Source organism: Notolepis coatsorum, assembly GCF_963971535.1.
Source record: "Notolepis coatsorum genome assembly, chromosome: 19".
NCBI classification, from domain to species: Eukaryota; Metazoa; Chordata; class Actinopteri; order Aulopiformes; family Paralepididae; genus Notolepis; species Notolepis coatsorum.
The window spans coordinates 87,510,797-87,521,748 of NC_140183.1; the positions used below are offsets into that span (position 1 = coordinate 87,510,797).

The window sequence follows — 10,952 nt, forward strand, 5'->3', positions numbered from 1 at the left end:
TCAGGAATGTACAATCAGAAGAGAGTCAGGCTATGTGGCCAGGAAAAACCTATTGGTTTTTAAACGATAGACAACATCAGCAGAGCGCTCTAAAGGGAACATTACCAGGCTTTGATCTAAAATGGCTTCTAAGAGTCAGTACCTTACAAGAGTCAGTAGGAACAATGATCAAGCCTTTTTTTTTTTTTTTACATCACTCGTACAAAAATGACATTAGAAAGGATGTTCCATCTACAAGCTACCTTGGGAGACTGCATCCGAGACGTGATATGCAACTCAATTATTCAGCATTTAAATGGCATCTTGTGGTCCAAGACCAATTCCATCAGTTTATTTTTATTTTTATAATATGGTCCTTGAGATTTAATGGAATGAGATCAGCTACATGCTGCACAACCCCAGCAATCCCCCTGCAAATCCATATAAAACCTGATCCAGAGATGAGACCCTCTGCTGAGAGAAATGTTTGGCACTACAGCTCAATGACATCACCTGGCTTTGCTTTTTTTTTTCTTGCACTCTGTCTCCCTCTCTCTCTCCCTTTCTTTATAGCACATCTCTCTCTTTCTCACACTCTCTCTCTCTTTCCTGCTGCCCTCTTCCTCATTTTCCATTCCTTTGATGCTTAGGTTTCTACCATTCCTCCCCTGAAGTTCAGGCCACATTTCCCAGTGTGAGGCAGAGGCTTACGCTCTATGGCCGACACCTTTGGAAGATGGCTTGGCAAGCTGACCACACAAACCACCTCTGTGTCATTCATTGTCTCTCTAGTCCTCCTCTTCCTCCATTTCGCTCCTGTCCCCTCTGCCTCTGTTCAATGACATCACCAAGGGCCTGCATTTCATCGGATCTACTTTACAACCCTGATGGAGGGCTACCTAATGTAGCCTAGCTTATAGAGCAGGGGCCCCTGCATCAATCGGTTACTGTAAATATACGTCATAGTTAATTATCTTTGTTATGAATTCCACCTGGTTGGACAGCCCCTATACCCCCGGCTCTGGAAAGGCTACATGAAGAGACTGTAACGTCAAAGGACTTGCATCAGGTTGGGATTCCTTTCCACCATGAACATAAAAGCAAAATGACGGGCCATGTGAACAGGGTCAATGTAGCTATGAAGACAGTGGAACGGATCTGAAGGTAAAAGGCAGCTCTTCTTCTGGTACACTCTGACAATATCTTTGTCAGTTTTGTCTGTGAGAGTGTAGACAGATCTGAGAGGAACAACACAGGAGAAAAGTGCTGTTGCAATCAATGTATCCTACTAGAAAGAATGTTGCTCGACAGTAGGCCATTACAATTTGATAGATAGTAAATATTACCATCTATGACCTAACTTAACAAACATAAAACATTCTAAATAGGCCCCTTTGTATTTCCTGTTGCAGTCCAAAACTGTTGCCCTAGCAATGGAATAGTAGCAGAATACTTCTGATGGTTACACCTGTGTTTAAATCCACTATGACAATTCAAGATGTCTGCTGTGAAAAGTGCATATTGTTCTTTACTTGTAATCACCTTAAATACAAGTGAGGAACCAGTAGATATTCAAGTGGTTTATCAAATAGCGATGCTCTAGGAAGCATTATTCACAAAGAACATGTGAAGAACTATCCTCTTAGATTATTGACCCGCTTTACTTTAGGGATGCTCATGTTGTGAAATGACACGGATACTAAAGGTGGAATCCTAAATAGATAATAGATTAGCCTAAACTCTAAAGAACGTCACATTAAGCTACTTCAACTGGGCAAAAATATCCATATTATCATTAAGCTATACAGTAGGACACCTAGCCTATGCTCTTGTTATCATGACCTACACAGAAACAGCCAGTCTGAAAGCTCCAGTCATTCCTGCCAGGCATGGTCATTTATTATATTTAGTGACTGGCCTATTGTCTATACTCCATTGTTTAGATGTTAATGACACACCCACTTTCTGGAAAAGCGTGTCTGTCTAGGGGGCTGTCTAGGCTGGGGGTTACTCACACAGAAAAACAGCCTAATTGAGTCCAATCTTACAGGTCACTGGTCATTCACTGAGCGCTTGCACTCCCACTTCAACTACAGTTATTTACACTGACTGAGTGAGTGAATGGGCAACATTTCAAAACTGAATATAGCCTAGCCCTCAGCAGTGCGACAATAGGGAACCCTTGTCAAACTTCCAAACCAAAGTGTAGCCTACTTGCTTGCTTACTCTCACCTATTGTGCCATGGGCTAATAATAATACATGACAATGGGAAGAAAGCAAGAAAGACAAAGGGAAAAACAGTCAGGCCACGATAGTACTGTAAAAGATGCTAACGTGGGAAGGCGATGCACAAAAATCTGCTCGACTTGTGGAGGGTACAATTAGAGAGCACTTTCTGTAACCCTGTCATAAAGACCACAAAACATCCACAGTGAGGGATCTTTACTCTCCCCTATTCACTGAGGCGTCAGCAAGCTTAACGAATCAGCCTCAGTCTTTTCAAATAAGACAACACCCTAACCCCAAACTAAAACCCTTGCCCAAAACCTTTGTGGTGAAGTTATTCAAAGTATGGGTCATTATGGCAGTGGGTTCAGACTAGTGAGTGAGATAAGAAAATAACTATGCTTAAAAGGGTTAAATGTTTTATAAGCACAGGATTTTCGCATTCTCAGAGCATGACATCCCAGTGTGAAATGGTATTTCTGAATAACTAGTCTACATGAGGGTGCAAAAAGCCCACGACAACACCCACAGCTTCAGCCAAGGCATAATAATCATCGGTAATCTATATAACACTCAGGGAACTGAGCAATGTGTCCTTCCATTTTGTCAATCTTTTTCATACAGGTTACTTATAGTAGTAGCCTACTATTATAGCCTACTATTGGCCCATCTAGCCTACACGGTCCATCGTAGACAAATAGACGTCCATATGCACGACTAGCTCAATTATATGGTAGAGAGGAACGTCTGCTATTGAGAGCTAGGCTAACGTTATACGTTTATTTGATGAACATGAAATGAAACGTCTCCATTTGTGCCCCACACCCACCCCTTGGCATGCCATTCATGAGATACGGATTTTGCCAGTTGCAACCCAAAGAAGCATTTGACAGCTGAGAGCACAGCTGGTAAGTAAGTGGTGTAATATTTCCCATTACAGTGGTCATCACAAACACGCCAACCAACCAACAGAAAAAAAATGCTAGTAATATAATCAAATACAGATAACAAAGTTAGCGTTCTCTGTTCTGACATCTGGAGGTGATATATCACTACTAACGGTTTGCCAGCTAGGTTGGTCAAATGAATTACAACGTGACGTTACCTCTCTCTCTCTCTAGCTAGCGGTGGTTCTGTTCAGTCTTCAGAGGATGGTCGCACGTTACACACACCTCCCAAACTCAGTCAGTCAGTCCGGCTAGCTGGCCTGTGTGTGTCGAACTGTAGACCCGTTGTAACATGCGGTTTCTTTGAATTGTACTGTCATTGCGTTCTTTCTTCTTTTGTTAACTGTTCTCCAGAATAGCTGAAGGCTTTCTGTCTGCTGACTTCTCCCTTCAACAACTTTTAGCTAGACTTCCGGTTGACGACGCTTCCGCATTATTCCTTATTGCGTCCCATAGATATCTATAGAACACTAGATAGCTTACCCGCGCTGCCGGCCAATGGAGAGCGACGTCACTGAACCGCCGCCATCTTGCCCAGGTCAGCCTTGAGTGAGAGTGAGTGAGCTGCACAGACAAAAATACTCATAACTCGCTGAAATATTGACGGATTTACAAACGGTTTGGTTTATTACAAGCATTATTAACGTGGCTATGATTCAAGCGGTTTGTAAAAACATATATTTTTTTTTTTTACAAGTATGCAGTATGATAACTACATATTTGATGTTTATAGCAAACCAACCCGTTTGTAAATCCGTCAATATTTCAGCGAGTTATGAGTATTTTTGTCTGTGCAGCTCACTCACTCTCACTCAAGGCTGACCCTCCCAAGATGGCGGCGGTTCAGTGACGCTGGTGACTCCGCATTAAGCTATCTAGTGTTCTATATATATCTATGCTTATTGCGTCCTGCGAGCAAACGCTGCTTATCTACTGTATCCATCGGCTGGTGTGTCAACGTGTAGCCACTCTGTCCACAAGAGCTGCTCAGTCAAGCGAAAAGGCGGAACACCATCTACGGAGAAGTAGTTTGATTGATTGATTGAAAACTTTATTAACAGATTGCAGAATGGGTACAGTACGGCCCAATACACACAATTGTTAAGGGGATGCAGACCAGAGAAAGACTTTCGTCTTGTTTACATCAGGGTCCCCCCCATTTTTAATTCATCATAACAGATATATGACACACACGACATACAGATAGACAGTACTGCTACAGATACATTTATGACATACCAGATTTGCAAATACAGTACTGTTTTTGTTTGTGATACAAAAAGAGTCCAGAAATGAGAGAAGAGAAGAAGTACCCAGAGACAGGTCTACAGTATTGGTACAGTATATTATTATCCTGTAAAACAATAAAGTCGTGATGACAAAAGTTGGCTATAAGAGAATAGTCTACACACTAGATCAATATGTCTGCAGATGTGCTATACAAGCTCATAAGAGTGTAATACCTTATATTAGGTAGCAGTCTATTCAAAGGTTAAAACAAGGTTTCCCCCAGTAGATTAGGCTTATATTAGGCTACTCTCGCAATCTAATTCATATTATCACAAGAAATAAGAAGCTTACCCTGTCTGTGGAGAGTTGTATTCCCCTCCCTTGCTTCCCCCTTTCTTAATAAGTCTCCTTTTCTAGATCCAAAATTGAGACAGTTGTTGTCTACAGCGGTGACTTCTCTTTCTTTCTGCCCTCCTCAGTTCCTCTCTACAGCTGTTAGACCCTCCCCCTGTCCCCCTCTCTCTCCCTGGAACAGGAATGACACCATCCTTCCAAACAAGTTCTTTCTCGTTTGACTTTCGCTCAGGAGGACAGGCTCTGAGGAGGACGTGTATGTTACTAAGTAAACATCTCTCTCTCTCTCTCTCTCTCTCTCTCTCTCTCTCTCTCTCTCTCTCTCTCTCTCTCTCTCTCTCTCATTCTCTCTCTCTCTCTCTCTCTCTCTCTCTCGCTCTCTCTCTCTCTCTCTCTCTCTCTCTCTCTCTCTCTATCCCTGTGTGTGTGTGTGTGTTCGTAAACTGCTCAACAGTACACCCCCCACCCCTCATCTGTTTCTTTCTGTCTCCCTCTCTCGGCTGGATTCTTGCAACATTCTTCATACTATGACATCAACCCCACTGCCTTCCCTTGTAAGGTCAGAATGAGGGAGGCAGGGAGGGAGAGATAATGGAGGTAGAGGCTTGATTAGATACAGACACTAGAAAGCTGGTCAGGGGTGGAAAGAGGGGGGGGGGGGGGGTGTTCAAGGAGAGACACACAGCTTAGTAGTAGAATAGCTGTGGTCTGAGGAATAGGCTTTTATCGGCGTTATCTCCTTTCAAACACTTCTCAAGCAGGAACTTTTTAAGGCGTTTTCTTTTCACTTGCCTCGACAAGCCGCATGGAAGACCAGATGTGAGAGGCATTAACATGCAGTGTTCCATCTGTGTTACCAGAAGGCTATACCCGATCATTATTCTCTCTTGGCACTGAGTGCAGCCGGTACTTTGCCAAGCTGTTTCTCTGCACCCCTGTTGTTTGATTTGAGGATTTAGAATGGCACATAGTTGATTTGCGTGGTCATGATTTTTCATGGCTCATTTCCAGGTTTGGCTGTTTTTCATACCGATAATGAGGATGTTACTCTACCCAACCTGGCTTGACCCTGCCTCCCATCCTGAACATCTGCTGCCTCAATGATGACACAACTTCCCCTTGTGTCACACAAACACACACACCCACACACCCGTATCTATATCGGCCATACCCTCCTATCTTAGTCTTATCACACTTTCAGGTGTGTTAACGTGTTCCAGATGTGTAGTTTATTGCCTGATAAATGACACCTCATTAGAGATAGTTCTAAACCACTTGGTGGTGGTGAGGCGGTGGAAGAGGAGTTGGATTTAATTCATCTTTTGACAACATATACGTTTTAGAATTAGAATTATTATTATTTTTTTTAACTTTTTTTTTTTATTTTTGAGCGTTTATCGCTTTTTCTGGTCAAGCATGACCGACAGAAACAGGTTGAAAATGGGATGCAGAGCAGGGGAAGACATTCTGAGAAATGAGGGCGGGTCCGGGAATCGAACTTGTGTCCCCCAGATCCGTGACGAGCACGGTTTTCCCCGACGCAGAAATAGCGCTGAGATATGCGGTGAGCTACGGGAGCTCCCCAGAATTATAATTATTTTATTGTCATTGTATTACATACAATGAAATTTAAGCATACTGCCTGAGTGGAACTGTAAAATATACAAATCAAATTTTACTAGGACAGTAAGAAAATATCAATAGGAATAGCCAATAATAAAAGTAAAAATTGTTGAATTGGATATTGCACATGGTAAGTATTTCAAGTATTGCACAGAATAAATAGTAAATAGTATTCTGTCAGGATGGAGGTAGGTGAGTTCCAATAGTGGTATGCAATCACAGAGACGGAGAGGGTGTACTCTTAAGCAGGTTAGTTTTTAATAGTAAAGAACACAAAGAGTAATACTAGGATACAATGCCGAGTGGCAGGAAGAAGAGGGGATAAGATAATGGAGCTTAGTGGTGGTCCAGAACCGGAACCGCCCGCGTTATCTCCGAACGCTATAATGAAGACCTGACGGATATCAAGCAGAAGATAGGAAGGTTAAATAGACACCATATTCTAACATTCCACACACACCCCCGTGACAGCCAATCAGGAACCATACCCTAAGTGACAGCACTAAGTGACAGGGGAGACAGGTGACAGTAGCTGTTACAAAGGATCAGATTAAACCGAATATATATATTTATTGATTGATATATATTGCATAGTATTTGTATATCGTTTGATATCCCTTGTATATTCCTTGTACATATACACGGAATATCCCTTTAGACCAGACCATAATATTTCATTCTCCTATTGGACAGCGGTCCACAGGCGCCAGGGTCTTACCCCCAGAGTCGAGTTCAAAGCTACCGTCAAGGCTTGTCTCAACATGCCCGGTTCTGCCCAGGACTACGAGACAGAAATGAGGCTGGCACTAGATTATTCCCCGTACATATAAATATGGCGCAGGTGAATACAGAAGCACTTAGTCAGAAGTCTAGAGTTACCCAATAAGTTGAAGCCTCACCCACGATACAACGTGCGGTGAAGTATGGCCTGTTTGGCCCCAAAATAGAGCATTGAGACCGCGTGCGAATTAATAACTGAATTGTCAGAGTTTGGCGCTATACCGTCGAGTGCGACATATTTCTATTAAGTCAGTAATAGTCTATTTGTGTATAGTGTATCGTGCGGCTAAAGTTCTACAGTGACCAGCATCACCAACGCTTCCTCGTACCAGCTAGAGTGCTTATCCAGGCTGGGCTGCTTTCATGGCGCTTTCACCCGAGGAGACCTAGACGAGAACCGTGTGGACATGTACACTGGATTAATCTACCCGACGACTACATAGCCCTTTGCGGCTGGATTATATTTGCTTTGGTCCTGTGATTTATGGAGCGGAGAATCGCCGACGCCTACACGTGTGGGATTTACCCTGTGAGGAGCCAGGTCGAGTCGGCGCCTCAGAGAGCCTGAGGCCGGCTAGCTTTCTTCACTGTGGAGCTACAGTCTACGGAGAACAGCTGTATTCGTCTGTGGATCAAGAGACTATTGCACCGTCTCCTGTACTTGGAGTCTCCTTAGTCATCGTTGACCAGACTCTCTACTACCGACAGATCCTCTACCCCTGCTGGCTTACAACCGGGGGGACCCTTCCAGTATCTCCCGCTATATATTACTAGTGTACCATAGATATAATTCCCTAAGATTCAGGTTGTATAATTACCTCCTGCGTAACCAGAGAATGGACATTCATTATTGATTTGCCTACGCACATTCCTTTGCCTTATAAGCGCATCCAAAGTATAATAGAGAAGTATATTCTGTACCTTTTGCTGCAATAAATACTTGATTATACCTTTGTGTGGAACCGATTCAATGTGGGAAGTGTTCATCATATTTATATATCATGTACTGTATGGCCAGTAATTAAAGTACATAAAGCGGTAGTGGTTTAATGATACCATACTTATCAATACAGTCAGGGAATTGTACCCCTCAGTTACAATTGGTCCTTCGAGCCGGAGGGTAACTAGTGTAATATTAATATAGTGGTATTAATATTGACATGGCCTATGATGAACACTCCACAAAACGGTTCTCCTAAAGTAGATCGCCCGCAGCGTAGACGGCAGACACCTCAGTACTTAGAGGATTACGTTGCCAATATACTACCTAGCTTTCTACAGACGGTAAACGCGGAAAAAGTAGATAGTAAAATTATGTCCGACCCTATCGACCAGGCTACCCCGCCAATAGAGGCCCTAGTGGGTTCTAACGTAACTGACCAAGCTCACGGTAGGGACCAGGAGGGACCCGACATGACTTTACCCCCCGCCAAGACCGAAGAAGTAGTCCCCGGAGAGCTCCAGGATAAAGACAGCTCTCCAGGGATGGAACTCTACCCGCTACAAGAAGAGGAGAGCACCCCGGAGATGGATCTCCAGGACTCGCCACAGGAGAACAGATCTCCAACGAGTACTGCCAGGAGCGGATCACCTCAACCAGCGTCTTCCCCCAGCGAGGCGGACAAGATGCTGGCACAGGCATTCCTCGCCAGCCTAGCAGCCTCAACAGAGCGCGATCGACTCCAAGCACAGACGCTTAGTGAGCGCGAACATTCTTCCATGGAAAGAGAACGCCTTCGGGCGCAGCAACGGAGCGACGAAGATCGTATACGTCTAGAGATTAGACGCCTTCAGACGGAAGAGAATATGGTAAGGGACCAGGCCGAAGCCCAGCGCGCCGCCGCCGAAGCCCAGCGCGCCGCTGCCGGTGCCCAAAGAGAAGCAGAGCGCGACCTCGCTCTCACCAAGCGCGAAGCCGAGCGCGACCGATTACAAGCGCAGATAATGGAGCAGCTGATCACCAGGGCAACACCCCCTCCCTCCGCACGGGGTTCCAGGGCCTCGTCAAGACAAGGGTCAAGGGCACCCTCCCCTACCCGATCAAGCGACCCTGAGCCCGACCACCAGAGAGAGCCTATACCCCCCTCCGAACCCCTTCCCCGACCGGTCCAAGTGAGACCCAGCTACAAGGAAGAAACGGTCTACACCGCGGAGAGGCTAAATAGACGACTACAGGATCTAGAGGACCTGCCAGAGGAAGAAGAAGAGGGAGAGGAGGAGAGTCAAGCCCGACAGCAGCACAGTACTCCACAGGACCAGGAGGTCCAGTACAGCCCAGGCTCTACCCCCGCGGCTCTGCGCTACAGACCCCCGACTCAATTCACGGGTGAGCTTGACGCACGACCAGCCCCGAGGAACAGCACCTGGATACGCGGGCCATGGTACCCAGCAGGTACCAGCCCACCAAGAGGCGTAAGAGGAGACTCGCCTAGGAGGCCTCTCTTCCAACGCTCACCGATGTGCCAGCCATCCATGGCATCATACATTGGCACACCGACGTTTCCGGACTTCACCCACGAGAACAGAGCACAGTACACGGAGCTACGAATGTGCTTAGAGACAATGATGTCCGATGTAGCTGATGAACCGTACAAGTATGCTATCCTACTGAAGCACCTCAAGGTGCCCCGAGCGCACAATATAGCGCTGGCCTATGCCACCTCTACTACCCCATACACAGCGGCTCTAGCAGCACTCGACCAAAGATATGGACGCATATGGGACTACGTAATACAAGAGATAAGGCATATTGACCGCCTACCCCCAGCCACAGACAATCGCTCACTAGATGACCTGTCTATCAAGGTACAATCCCTGGTAGGGATGCTGGGGGCGCAAAGAGAAAAGGGTATGCACGAACTGTACGCAAACTCTAATGTCGAGAGGATTTTAGAGAAGCTTCCGCCCGCCCGACAAGAGCGCTTCAGGCGGCAAAGAGACCACCGTGATCCTAACGGTCCCGAGCCATCCCTCCTAGACCTAGCCGACTTCCTGGCGAGAGAAGTCAACAGCCTACGGTTGGATACGTTCATGCGGAGCACACCAAGCTCCAGAGAGGGACCTAGGAGAGCAAACGATGGCCGCAGATTGGTGACCGTCATGCACCAATCAGAATCAGTACCGAGCAGCAAGAACCACAGTACCCCCTCGATGAAAGAGAAGTGGAAGATGGTGTGCCCGTACTGCGAAAAGGAACACTGGTTGTCACAATGTGACACGTTCAAGAAGATGACCGCCGACGAGGTGAGTCAATGGATAAAGTCCAACCGACGCTGTTACCGATGTGCGCGCAGTCACATGGCAGCCGATTGCCGCTTAAAGAAGAGGTGTAGTCGGTGTGACGGAGCCCACCTAGATGTCCTACACGACAGTAACAGAAGAAAGCCTGCACCCTCAAGCAGCACAAAGGCAAGTGTTATGTACATTGACCCCGCCAGCAGCGGGGGCGCCCGGGTGCTCTTAAAGGTGGTCCGCGTAACACTGAGTTACCAAGATAAGGTCATGGACACCTACGCCGTCCTTGACGACGGGTCAGAGAAGACCCTTCTCCTCGCGTCCGCTGCGGCCCAGCTGGGGCTGCAGGGGAGCGAAAACCAGATGACGATTCGGACAATAAGAAGAGATCTAAAGACGATAAAGGGCGAGAATGTCTCCTTCACTATCGCAGCAAGCGGGCAGCCAGAGAGACGGTATAGGATTACTAATGCTTTCACCAGCCAAGAAATAGGCCTGTCGCAGTACACCTACCCCATCGCCAAGCTGATGGATAAATATGTGCACCTGCGTCAACTACCTATACCGCTCATAGACGG

The 10,952-nt window shown here is 46.0% G+C and overlaps 1 protein-coding gene across 1 annotated transcript in view; it reads right to left on the minus strand.

The window, feature by feature from the left end:
* zyx (zyxin) overlaps positions 1 to 4,969 on the minus strand; it is a 46,043-nt gene extending 41,074 nt beyond the window's left edge. Inside the window, exon 1 of the mRNA XM_084336367.1 lies at positions 4,735 to 4,969. The gene's annotated coding sequence lies outside the window, so the exon portion shown is untranslated. The remainder of the gene's footprint in view (positions 1 to 4,734) is intronic.
* Positions 4,970 to 10,952: the final 5,983 nt, after the last annotated feature.